Source organism: Catharus ustulatus, chromosome 14 (genome assembly GCF_009819885.2).
Source record: "Catharus ustulatus isolate bCatUst1 chromosome 14, bCatUst1.pri.v2, whole genome shotgun sequence".
NCBI lineage: Eukaryota > Metazoa > Chordata > Aves > Passeriformes > Turdidae > Catharus > Catharus ustulatus.
In genome coordinates this window covers 10,452,715-10,466,610 of record NC_046234.1, presented here as the reverse complement: position 1 = coordinate 10,466,610, position 13,896 = coordinate 10,452,715, and the positions used below count along the sequence as shown (strand labels likewise).

The 13,896-nt window shown below is 41.2% G+C and overlaps 1 protein-coding gene across 6 annotated transcripts in view; it reads right to left on the bottom strand.

The window, feature by feature from the left end:
- Positions 1–13,896, bottom strand: part of TENM1 (teneurin transmembrane protein 1) — an 817,608-nt gene that overhangs the window by 315,622 nt on the left and 488,090 nt on the right. Inside the window, exon 1 of one of the 6 annotated variants that reach the window (XM_033072763.2) lies at positions 3,262–3,369. The exons of the other annotated variants lie outside the window; for them this stretch is intronic. The gene's annotated coding sequence lies outside the window, so the exon portion shown is untranslated. Of the gene's footprint in view, positions 1–3,261; positions 3,370–13,896 lie in introns of those variants that run through there. 6 annotated transcript variants of the gene reach the window in all.

The following is a 13,896-nucleotide window of genomic DNA, read 5'->3' as shown; positions in this document are numbered from 1 at the left end:
CCTTTAAAGGTCCCTTCCAACCCAAACTATCCTATGACTCCATTAAATTCTTACTGTTTTAATACTGCTACATTTATTGGTAACTTTTGTTTAGGTTTTAGAGACATAAGTTGCCATCAACTTGCGTATGTAATGCACAAAAACCCTGGGAAATCTAAAGTTTGTACGCTGGGATTATAACTGAACTTTAAAGGTGAGCAAATGAAAGGTGGGTGACAAAGCAAATGCTGTATTTCCTTTTCTTTTCATATAAAAACTGCTTAAGTATTACAGTACTTCATGCACTTACCACTTTAAAACACAAGAGAAGCTAAACAGAATAGTGACTACAATATGTAAAATTGCTTCCACCAACAATTATCAAACCAGTTTGACTTGATACTATTCTCACTAACTCTGAAGGCAGAAAATTTTGGACCCCAAATCAGGACTGGGCCTTTAGAGAAAAGGAAAAACTATTAAGTCTGTTTGGTCTAACAAAAGTTATCATTAACTCAGTTGTGCTGAACTGTCAAATATAATCAATTGGCACATCTAAATGAAGTAGCAGACAAGAAAACAGAAACTCATGAATTTCAGACATAGCTCCATCACCAGCTTCTATATGGTCTCCAAAACATACAAAATCTAGTCCCACTACAGTCACTGTAAGATACTGGCAATCATTGTGACAGAGGCAAGCGCATGCTTTTCTCAGTTTGCAAAAGAGGAACAAAAAATATACCTGACCAAATGGAGAGGACTGTTCTCCTATACCCAAAGCCCTGAGACTGTGATAAATTAAGCGGCATTATTCTTCTTACATTTTTCAGATTAAGACCATTTAAAAATTAAATGCACACCGTTTAGACCTCATGAATCAAACTGAAGTAATGTCCTGCCTGCTCCAATTAAAATCAACACTAATCCGAATTTCCTATCTCAATGGAAAGAAGGAAGTATACATTTACCTATTCCTAAGCCATTACTGCAGAGTATAATGTTGCACACCTCCATATGTGACTGCAGGCACTTGTTTGAGCAACCAGGTAATTTCTTCGGTTTTCAAAACTACCATTTTAACTATGATGCCACATCAAATGAGTAATAGATTTCCTTTGCCACAGTTTTCCTCATATGACACTGCCTTTATAGAACTCTGAATACATTTCAACGGCTTTTTTACACATAAGCCATCAATACAATATGCTCATTTATTTCCACATCTGACTACTTGAGAGTAGTAATTTGCATTCCCACATTCTTAAAAGCTGCTTTTAATATGAATTTTCTCATTTGCTATTTAGACACATCATTTAAGTACTTAAAATTTGGCAACTGAAAGAAACTGTTCTTAAAATAAAGGATTTTTATTTCAGTATTTGAAATATAATTTTCTTGGGGTCTTACTTGGTTTTGATTGTTTCGGGTTTTTTAAAGATCAGATGTTCAGAGAAAAATCCTATTGGATATGTGTTCAGAAAACTTCTAACCATTCTTTGAAACAAAACTGTGATATAACAAAAAAAGCCACAAAAAACCCCTGAAAAACCAACCAAACAAACACACATTCCCCCCACACACAACAAAAAACCAGCAAGACCAAGAGAAGTTCCTAAATTCCCCAGCAGTTTAGAGATTTGAGTTCTTAAAACAAACCAACAAGCCAATATCCCCAAGACACACAGTTATATTAAAACTACAGTATCGACTTCTGATGAATTTATGTTGTCAATATGATATCTATAGGGATAGCAGGTTATTAAGAACATTGCATTTCGTCTGTGAAGAAGTGTTTTGAGATTAATCCACAGCATTAAGGGTCATGTATAAAATAAGCTTTGAAAAGAAACTATGGATCAGAAAGAAGGAAAGCTATTGGGCTGTGTCTCACCTTCTGATGTATAGCTCTTCCCCTACTACAGTTTATCTTCCTATCTGTGATTCACAAAGTGCTCTGTACATCAGGAATTCCATACTTCAAATATCAAATTGCTTTACATTAAGGTTCACAATTAATAGCTAAAATCCAGCACTAGGAGTGGTGGGGGTTTGTTACTGCAAAACCATTTGGAGACACAGGAGATGTCTGAGATGCTTGCCCCACCACACGGACAGTTGGTATTTATTTCCATAGTACAGTGTATCTGACTCGTTAATTATCAGGGAAGTATCAGCACAATCAAGATGGGTATCTACAACCTTTGGATATTGGGAAACCAATCAATAAAAGGCTATCACTAAGATAGTTACTATACAGCCTAAAAAGGTAGCATATATTTAAGCCAAATAAAGGGGAAGGCGGGGAGTTCTGGCATTGATTTCAGTATTAGAACGCGTAAAGCCCAGATCTGCTAAGGTAAACGTGTTGCCATTCAGCACGGTAAGAGGCTACAGTTAATACTACAGAAGAGGCTACAGTTAATACTACAGAGGCAGGCTGCTCACTATGTACCACAATCATCCACAGCTGGTCTAAGCATACATCAAGCTTAAACAGTCAGTCACGAGCTACAGCTGTAAGGCATTTTAGAGAAAAAACAGCTGGAAGCCGCAGAGCTGTGTAACGACTGTATGTACACAAGCCTTGACTAAAAGAGATTACCAGATCCCACAATCAGTGGCAGGAGAATACACCAAACACACGTTTGGCAGATTACGCCTGAGGAGCGGTGAGAAACCAGGCTGCTCCATCCTCCAGCCGGGAGCGAGCGCGGAGCCGCTGCCCCGGCGGAGCCGCCTCACCCCTGCGCGCACCGGAGCTGCGGCATGTGAGCGGCCCGGGCGCTCCGCAACGCCAGCGCGGAGCCGGAGCCCGGCCCCCGGCAGCGCCCCGCCTTTCGCCGCCGCACCCCGCGGAGAGCCGCGCTCCGCCTCGGGCACGGGGAGCCGCGGCCGCCCGCGGCGATGGCACCGCGGCCGGACGGTCAGAGCGCCGCTCGGCGCCGACACACCGCGCCCGAAGGAGACCCCCTGTGAGCGTGCGGGGTGCCGGGGCTCAGCCCCGAGCGAGCATCGCGGTGCCCGCACGCACCGCCTCGGAGCCCGGCAGCCGCCCGCCGGCACCGCCGCCCGCTCAGCGCACACGGAGCCGCACGTACACACCCAGTGCCATCCACAAACCCCCTCCGGAGCGCCCGGCGGCTCCCGCGCCGGCGGGGCAAGGCAGCTCCGGCGGCGCCCAGCGCTCCCCTCTCCGCCCCGGCGCGGACGCCGCTGCCCCCCGCGAAAAGCGAAGTTCGGGCGCCTGCGGCGCCGCTCCCGCCTCCCCGGCAAACTTACCGAGCGCGGCCACCGGCTGAACTTTCAGCAGCGCCCCGGCTCAGCCCCGCCGACGGCTTCGCCCGTCGCCTCTAGGTGCGGTGCCCGCGCCCCGCTCCCCGGCGGCTGCGGCGCGGGCCAATATAAATCCACATCGCCGCTGCCGGCGGCTCCCCGGCAGCCCGCCCTGGCCCCTCCGCCCCGCCGGGGCGACGCGCGGCTGCTGCTGCTGCCGCGGCTCGCCCCGCAGCTGCCCCGGGGGCGCTGGGAGCCGAGGCTGAGGGGACGCGGGGCCGGCGCAGCCCCGCCGCTGCTGCCGCCGCCGCTGCTCTCCGGCGGGTGTAGTGTCAGCGGCGCCGCTCGCTCTCAGGGTGGGATTTTTCTTTTTTTTTTTTTTTTTCTCCTCTTTTTTTTTCCCCTTTTCGGCTTCTCCGCTGTTAATGAGCATGCCCGGGAGAGCCGCGCAGGCGCCTTGCCCAGCGCCGCGCCTCGAGCCGCCTCGCACCGAGCGAGGGCTGAGGGGGCGAGAGCCGCGCCGGAGCGGCCCCGGCCGGGAGGGAGGGAGGGGGCGCCGGGCGGGGAAGGCGAGGGAGGCACCGGGTACCACCGCCCGAGCCGCCCCCGCCCGTGGCAGTGCAAGGTTCGGGCGGAGTTGGGGAACTCTGCGGGAAGGTGAGGTGGCTGCGCTCTCCTGAGGGAGGGATGCTGCCCCGGCTCCGCCAGGATCCGCCGCCCGTCCCGGGGAAAGGGAGGAAGGAAAGCCCCACCGGCGGGCCTCTGCCTTGGGATGTAGTGCAGAACACCTTCTAAATAATTTACCTTGTTCAGGAAATCAGAGCGGTAGTGGAATCAAGGCTTGGGAGAGGAACGCTGATTTATACAAGGTGCTTCAGCAGGTTTCCTTTGGCGATCTGACTTCATTCATGTGCGGATCTCCTGTAGCCACCTCCGTTAACAGTCTCGGGTCTTAGTGGAGGGGAACTTCATCAGCTGGTGTTGATCTCTAATTTCATCATTTCTACACTGTTTTATCTTCGGGAGTACATATAAGGCATAAAGGTGATGACCACCTGCTCTTTTCATAACAGCTAATTCTGCAGCAGCACTCACTTTTTGTAAAAAAATTATTGTGCTGAAGAAATCCAAGGAACTGGAAAAGGTGTGCCTGTGAGGCTGGACCTGGCTCATCAGTCTGTTGCCATCCTGGTTATATGTTCACATGGATTCTGTGTACACGTATTTATCAATTCCTAAAAGTTACCGTGATTATTTATGTCATTTAGCTTGTGCATTCAGCCCCAGGACAACACTGGGAAAAAGAGTGCAATTCTCTATTGCTGTTACTTCTTTCTAAGTTTCTGCATACACCACCCGAAGTGGAGTCCTTTTGTTTACTCTGTACTGTGCCCCAGAACATACTTCATTCAGACAGTTTATATTGCTTACATAAGTATTTGGAGAAAATAACATCTTCAAGATACCTATCTTGCAATGCATTAGAAAAAATAAAAGGTACAATTGTCTGTTATTCTATACCTTACTTTCATAGGAAGCCCAGAAGAGCCAGAAGTAACCGAATCTATTTCTCATGAATCTTCAAGCTATTCAACTTCACCATTCTTCCATTCCATTCTTCACCATTCAGCCATTCACTAATCTTCACCATTAACTATTTCTAGAAGTTAATTATTTTAAACCAAAACAGTCCTCACAAATTTCTGTGATTTAGTGCTGGTAAGCAGAGTAATTCGTCAGCAGTATAGATCAGTCTGAGCTCTTCTGAGCCAAAGTAAAAGGTAAATTTTCCTTCCCAGTAGACATGGTTGTTTTGGTTTTTTCTCTCTCTGGATAGACTTCAACATTTGTTTTTCATTACCACAAAATTTCCATGGATTGAACATGGAAATAACTTAATACCAAAGAAAGAAAAAGGTCTGGAATTAAGTCTCCATGTTAGTCACAGAAAAATTAACCAAGATAGCTGAACCATCTAGAGTCCAGGTTTTAAGATAGTACCAAAGTCAAGTAAATGACTCTGCTGTGGGCGAACAAAACACAAATTAATAATTCTTCTTGGAATCCTATGGAATTGCCTGTTGTAGTCATTAACATAGAGTGGTCATAAAAGGATGGTAGCCTCATCGAGGGAAGGCATAAAAAGATAACCATTGGAGCTGGACATCTAATTCTACCTCTGTCTCTTCAGCCACTGCTCAGGTAATGAAACAAAGTAGAAAAACTCAGCAGTGGAAAATTGTTGCCAGGAATCAAGTGGAGTGCCTGGTGAGTAGTGTGTGTATAAACCTATATGTATATACATATGTATGGTGATTTCAGGTACCCATGGATGTTCCCTAGTGAGTTGAGGTTAGGGAAACTCAAAAGGTCTGCTTGGAGAACTACACAGATACTACATATTGTTCCATGAGAAAGAGGCAGAAGAAAGTGTGGAATTTCAGGTGTGTTACATGCAAACTCCAACAGAACTAGGAGCAGATCCCAGTGCGAGACAAAACCCGTGGGATAATAAGAGTGCTTCGTTAAGGGGAAATGCTCCAATAGAAGGAACAGATACAGATAGAGAGCTTTCCAAGAATCAGGATGGATATTTTTATACCTGGCAACAAGAGTCCTTAAGTACATCAAACTTAAATACATTTAGCAAAAAGAATTCTGACCCTCAGGTTTCACTGCCAAGCCTGCTAAACTAGTTTAAAAGAAAACAAGTAAAACATTGCTAGATATGCTGGCACCAAATGGAGTTTTCTTACACATGTAGGTTTATATAGTATTGCAGCTCTCTGCAGTAGAGATTTGCCCTGTAAGTAGCAGGGGATGGTATCTCAAGTGCACGGGTGCAACACTTGTCTTTGCAGCACTGATGGTAAGGGTTGGCTTGACACCTTTTGGCTTGCTCAAGTTCAGATGAACCTCCCGAGTGAGTCATTGTCTTTACTTGATGAGTTATGCTGAAGCACTGTTTTTAAATTATTCTCATACCTCCAGTGGGAATAGAGATCATTGCCTGCATTGCAATAATCTTGGTTGAGACCTGAGACACAGCTGCTGGTCTCACAGCTGAATAGGAACTTTTCAACCCACCTGGGGTAGGATATCACCACTCACCAACGTTCTGTCAGCCTATGCTTCCAAGAGTGATGCTGAAAATTCCTCTTTGTGCCTCTGTTGTTCCAATCAGATGAAATCCTCAAAAACTTGTCTGAAATTCTGGGGAATTTTCCTAGTTTATACATGACTGCTTTCCTGACAACTGTGAGACATAAGATACTTCCCTAAATATTTGAAGTGATTGTTTGATTTGCCATTTGTGGGAATTACTCCTTCATAAAGTTAACAGGCTTCAAAACAGAGGCAAGAGGTCAGCCAGATCCCACTACTAAATACACAAAATAAAAGGTTCAACTTCATAGAATCACAGAATAGTTTGTGTTGGAAGGGACCTTTAAAGACCATTTCATTCCAACCCCCATGCCATGTGCAGGGTCACCTTTCACTAGACCAGGCTGTTCAGAGCTCCATCCAGTCTGACCTTGAACGCTCCAGGGATGGGCATTCACAGCCTCCCCAGGCAAGCTGTGCCAGTGCCTCACCACCCTCACAGCAAAGATCTTCCTTACACCTCATCTAAAGCTGCCCTCGGGCAGCTTGAAGCCATTCCCCCTTGTCGTGTCACTCCCTGTCCTTGTAAAAAGTCTCTCTTACAGCTCTCTTTTTGCCCTGTCAGGTAGTGGAAGGACTTGTTCCTTTCTGTCTTTTCAACAGAAAAAGAGAAAATTATTTCAGAAAGGTGATGAAATATTCACAGTGAGTCCCTTAATTCTGGTAGTAAACTGCCCAAATATAAAGGACATTGAGATCCCAGCTGTCTGACCATAAGTGACAGAAGGGTCTGAGTAGTGCTAATAACAGTGCCCTGTGCCTTTTGGAATGGGGAGAAAAATTATAAGGACATTAGAGACATTGTCAACCTCTAAAAGGACACTGTTGAAGAGGATCCTGTAGTGTACATCATCATGGGTTCCCAACAATACTGCACAAGGTTGCATTTTTTTAAAAACTTGATACTTGATAAAACGAATGAGACTGATTGTCGGGCAGAGTTTGCACAGTGGTTTTGGAAATTTTCAATTTTTAAAAATGATACCTTGTATCAGTCTGATAGAAGTGCACTTGAGGTATGGATGTAAAACATGATCAAAACAGAAGTCTGTCCCCAGTGCAAATTCTCTGTAATGATGCACAAGCTGAAGGGTAAAAGAGAATCAGGATCATTTTTTATATATATCATTATATGGTTTTCTAGTTTCATGTGAACTGAAAAGAAAATTGATACATTACACAAAAGTGATGTACAGGCACACAGTCTTGCACTTTGTCTGGGAATATTCAAATTTTTAAAAGATAAGAAAGGTGAAAGTAAGCTGTGAAACACCAATCAGAAATTTTTAATTTCTGGACCAAAAGAAGGGGCCAGAAAGTAGGGGAGGTTGATATTCTATTTCATTCTCAGAGACAAGACCTGGATTTTGTGAAGCTAGGCTAAACAAGGTGTAGAAAACTGTCTATGAAATTGCACTCCCATATTATTCAGTTCCTGAACAGGTTTTGCCCCAGAATTTCTGCTAGAAACTGTACTTGCATACTACTGTGTATAGTAGAACTAAAAGAGAAGTAACTGCAATTTCTGATGGGATATTTTTTTCCAGAAACTGTATTCCCAGAACCAAATGGATAGAGAGAAGCTGATTTTTTTGAAAAAGAAATGAAAACTGATGTATTCTCATAGTCAAGTGGTGAGAAATGTACCAGAAATAGATTTGTTTACAGAACAGTTTCTACCGTGCAAAAGACTGAAGGAAACAGCACTGCCTTGTAGGCTGTTTACAGGCTATGAAAAAGAAATCCAAACATGATACTGTCTCTCAAGGCTCTCCATCATTACATGACATTTGCCTCCTTTGTTCCTTTTTTAAATTTTCAAAGAAAAGAATAGGTTTTACAGTGTCATGTCTCACATTCAGAAAGAACTCCTGTAAATAACTGCAAACCTTCTCACAAAATTCACCTCTAACCTATCTTGTTTCAAGATGCCTACCAAAAAAATCTGGCAATAGTTGGGCTGTTCATGTGCTGCAACTCCTAACACGTTGACCAAAAATGCAAGCAAGTTTCCTGATATATTCTCATGTACTTGGATATATTGATGATTTTAAACTTACAGGAACAAAAATTATGCATCTTTCCCACAAATATGGCTCCTTCGTTAACGTGCTGTGGGGAGAAGAGGGGAGAGCTGCGATTTCGATGCTGGGGAGTTGTGTTCCTGGCTGAGTTTCCTATCCCATGAACACAAGGTGGTGCTGATGCTCCTGGCACCGGGGCTGACTCGCCACTTCCCAGGAAGCCTGACTTGGGTGGTGCTCGCCGATGGATAGCTGGACTACCAGGAATTTCATTTGCCTCAAGTACACTATAAGTAATACTATCTCTTAAGATAAAACATTTTGTCTAAAATTAAACCAGTGGGGTTATTTTTTATAAACTGGAAAAAAAAAATCAACTGACACAGAGAACTGTTTTCTTCATAATTTTGGTTTGAACCCTCCAAACAGACCAGTTGTATTTCCCAGCTTTCCTCCAAGACCTAAATAAAAATGAATTCTAGGTCACGAATGAAAAGGGAAAAAAAGATGTAAGAGCATCCATATATTTTCAGATCTTAAGAAAAAATGAAGAAAACCCCTAAAATCATAGAAGAGAAACATGCAAAATGTATAAATAAGTATATTCTCAGGTAATTGAAAGGAGCTGGAGGTATGAAAAGATTAGTTTAAATGGTTTGCTGCTTTTAGAGGGAACTTCTTTGGTACTGCAGAAAGCTATACCTAAACTAGAAGATTTGAGAAACCTTTTACTAAGAAAGATGACTATTAAAAAGCATTGTTGAAAAATAGTCAATTGAAATGTTTATTCCAAAAGTGGAATGCATGCCAAAAGAGGCTTGAGTCTATCTGCTTGCCCATTAGAGTGGAACTAAGGTAAAGCACTTTTGAAGAGAGATTAAACTTCCACATTTACAGGGATCGTTTCTTTTCCAAATGAAATAATAAACTTGTTGTTTCATTGAAAGCTGGCACTGGAGAAGATAAGGAACATAAAAAACAAAGGCATATTTGATAGAGTATTTTGGATACATTGTTTCATCAGTCTCGTGGTTGCCTTGCAGTTTAATTTATTGTATAAATAGGAAATCCTAATTAGGATCTGTTTTCAAATATATTTTATAAAGACATAAAATCCCTTTTTCCATATCTGTCTTTCAGGTTCATCTGATAAATACATATTATCATGTTAGGGAGAATACTGACTCAGTTCAGTGCAATATTTTTTGAGGCAAGTGAACATACTTTAGGAAGGATAATCTACCCAGCCTTTCCTGTTCCCTTATATTACATAATAATCCCCTGTGTTCCTGCTGCTTTTCTTCTTTCTTGTATTTTTGCTGATCTCTTATGCTTATGTATTTACTTTTCCCTCAGGAGAGTATACAAAAACAAGACCTAAATATCTTAATCTCTTCAGCTTAATTAGACATGAAAGTAACTCTGGCCTCATTAAGAAATGTCCTGAAGCAACAGGTAGAGTGGAATAAGATGAGTTTGAAATCTGATCCTGAGATCAGCTTGTCAGACAGTCCTAGTTATTAAAGAAGCCTGGGAAATAGCTACTGTAGAGAAAAACTAAATGCTTAGTATAAATCTCAGTGGAAGAGATGACTAATTAGAGATAATTATACACAGATTTCTTGCATTAAAAGTGCTTTAAAACATAAACATTTTACTTAGACTCCCAAGTGCTTCCTAGGAGGCAAGCTTGCAAAAAATGTCTTTTAAATTATGTCAAATGCTTTTAAAATAAATGGTTTTTTGGAGTCATCTTGCTGAAAATTGCGATGCCTTGAATTTTCTTGTTCACCTTCACTTTTGTAAGCAACTGCAATAAAATTTATGGCCTAAGCTAGTATCCTAATTGTCTTATAACAAAGATAATCAAGAGTCATGCTGGAATAATTTGCTACTGTTCTCTAGCAATTTCTAATATTGTACCCAAAATTCACTTGATAGAAAGACACTGAACAGTCTTCAGAACTGAAGCTGAAACTGTCAGAAAATTGAAAAGTAACTTATAAAAGGATACAGTGCTAAAAAATATGTTATCTATGAGATAAAACCAACCAAACAAAATCAGAACAGAAATTCAATCCAAATGAAACAAACCAAATTACCCAAAACTTAGGATACAATCCATTAGCAAATTTCTGGAATACCTATTGAAAGTTACGAAGGTCGCATAGAAGATTGTCAGGTATCTTCATCCCTTAGCATCACTTACACTGGAGCAAATAGAGAATTTCCAATTTTTACAAGGGAATTTAATTTTTTTTCATTTTAATTTTTTGTATTTGTTAGCAAAATCTCTCAAATGACTCCCACAAAAACTGCAGGTTGAAACTGATGGATGTGGGGTTTTTTTGAGGTAGTCAATTAAGACCCCGTATTTCACACAAACGTTTCTGAGGCTTACATCATTCTTATGCAGGTGTCCGGGAAAATCTATACATGCTTCTTTATTCGAGATTCATTGAGAAGGTTTTTAGTCTTTTAAAATATTGTTGATTCATATGGTTCCTTTTGGAACAACAGGAACAAACAGCAATCAACCATTCATCTATCCATCCATGTAGATACCTGTCAGATTCTTTATCTTCTACTGCACATTGATGTCAAGAGAACATACAAAGAATGCCTTTATTAAAACAGCCTGAACAGTGGGTAAGAGCAGACACTTGGCGAGTTTGTGAATAAAACCAAGTGCAGGGGGGTGGTCCATCACAGCCCAGGGCTCACAGGACCCTTAGGAACTTCAGCCAGGGGTAGCACTAAGTCCTGCCTGTGAGTGCAGAGGAGCCCTGTGCCTGTACAGTGCAGAGCTGAGGCAGGACAGCAGGAGCACCTGGGCATCCTGAGGAACAAACTGAACAAGAATTAGCAAAATATCCCTGAAAGACAGCAGGCCAGGCTGTATCCAGCAGGTAGGGGAAGTCATACTGTCCCTCTCTGTGGGATGTCTGAGTCCACACCTGGCAGATGGTTTAGAGTTCCCCTAGTACAAGAGAGACAGCAACTTTATGGAGTGAGTTCAGCAAGATGGGACAGGAAAAAAGGCAACAGGCACACATGAGAAATTCCAACTAGATATTATGAGAAATGATCTCAAATTTCTCAAGTGAATATTTTCATTTTATGGAAATACTAGAACATGTTTCCTGGGGGGGGGTCTCATCTTTGGGAATATGCAAACTTGAAAAGTCCAGGCTTTAAGTGGTACTAAGATAAAAAATTTCTTGAGATCCCCTCCAGCTTACTTTTTAGTTCTATGATTGATCACTTTTTTCATTACACCAAAAGAAAACAGGATAAAAATACTTTTCCTATAAAGCCTTCACAATCACTCTATTTATATATTTATAACAAGCTATTCCTTTTAATTTATTCAACCCATTGTTCCAACAAGATAAAAATCCCGAATAGCCACCAAAAAAACCACAAACATTTTTCCAGCACTTCATTTAACTTTGAAAAGTGAAATTTTTATCATCATTGTCCTTCCATTCCTTACTGTCTTCTAGTTATGGTCATTACTATCAGCATATATTGAAATAGATCAGTGATTCTGAGTAGGTGAAGAGTTGGATTATGCAGCTGCTCATAACAAATAGTGAGCGTTTAATCACTTTGAGAAGTTTTTAAAAGAGCCATTCCTGAAGTATAAAAATCTCAGGTTTTCTAACTAGAATTGGTGCTTCACTACTAACCATGACAATAGTTTGAAGTAAGAGCAAACGTACAAGCTTAATATTCTCACTATTTATCTTTTTTTCACTTGCTTGCCATCAGAACATACTGTCACTGGTGATGGGGATTGAAAGCAGTGTGTGGACACCCATGATCATACAAAATACACTGCAATGAAAGTAAACACTGCAGGTGGCTATAAAAATGTCAGGAAAAGGCAATGAATTTGCAAGGTTTGTCTTGGTGGTAAAAAGCGAAATAAGCAGAATACCGTGCCACATTTGTTTTATAAATGGATTTTTTTAAGCAGAAAAGAATCTTTTTAGAAGCAGTCTTCAAGTCAAAATGGAATTGGACAGGAATTATTTATCAGACAGACAGTAATAAGCTATAACTGGAGGGTGTCTGAGTCTTACAGTGCTATAGCAAGCACATAGACAATTACAGAAATATTCTGATAATTATTAGTGCAGTTTGAGAGTGCCAGTTGCAGAAGGCTGGATCCCACATTCTGTAGCACATTTTTAACTAAAAGTTATGGGGCGAAAATGTTAGTATTCAAGGCTGCTTGCTCTTCTCTGTTAATTTACATTTATATTCTTAATGTCTAGATTGAGCCTAGGGAAATTTATTTCATTAATGCTAACTTTTACAGAAATCCCAATATGCACAGAAGTTCCTAGATTGCAAGGATAGTTAGATGAGAATGCAGAAGCTAAATGTAATTGCTGGGTGGTTATGATAGTTAAAAATGTACTGTCAGTTTTGGTTTTTGAAATCCCCATAGACATCAACCTATTGTTTTAAAAAACACAAAGTATCAGAATAATTAATTAAAATATCTTTAAAACAAGCATTTCGAGTATACACAATTTCTGCAGATATGTTTGAAACTGTTACAGCACAACATTGTGTTTGGTTTTTCAGAAAGAGTTAGGTAATTTGATCTGTGAAGAGTTAGATAATTTGATCTCTCCTTTTTTCAGCTTTTGAATGGATGGCAAATTATAAATACATGTGCAGCCATTTTAAGAGTCCATATTGGGTCGTGTTCTGGCAGGCTTTTGGGAAGTGCAGCAGTTTTACAATGCTAATGCAGCATTAATGGGCACCCATTTACTGGCTTTCATCAGCTCTGAGCAGAAGGTTCTGATGCAACTTCTTTAAAAATAACCCATTTAGACATCTGGGTGCAGAAATCTTGGTCACCTGCAGAAATCCTTGCATAGATATATATATTTGTGTGTATATACAAATATATAGATATATATGTACACATGTCTGCTTGGGTAATAATGAGCTCAGGAGGAATAAGATTTGATAATTTTATTATACAGTGGTTTAGTGTCCTAGGACTGCTGGCAATTTCTGCCAGGCACATTACTCCACACCTGAAATTCTGAGCAGCCTCGAACCTATGGAAGCTCTGTTATGCATATCCATTAAAAAAAAAGTAAAGCGTGTTTGGTTTAAGTGATCACAAAATTCTGTTCATATCCGTCTTGCACAGGTATAACTGCACCAGTAAGACAGTAGGTAATCAGATGGAGAATAAATAAATTAAAAGTGATTATGAAATATGCATGGGGCATTTATGAAAAAACACGTTTTCTGCAAGGGAATATCTTATGGAATTTATAGTACAGTATATCACCAAAGAGAGAAACTGGAGAAAAGGTTAATAGCTGGACTAATTATAAATCCAGATATATATAATTCAGCATCCTAAACAGTATCACACCCTTGCACTTCAAATAAGAAGCTGATAAGGGAAATACTC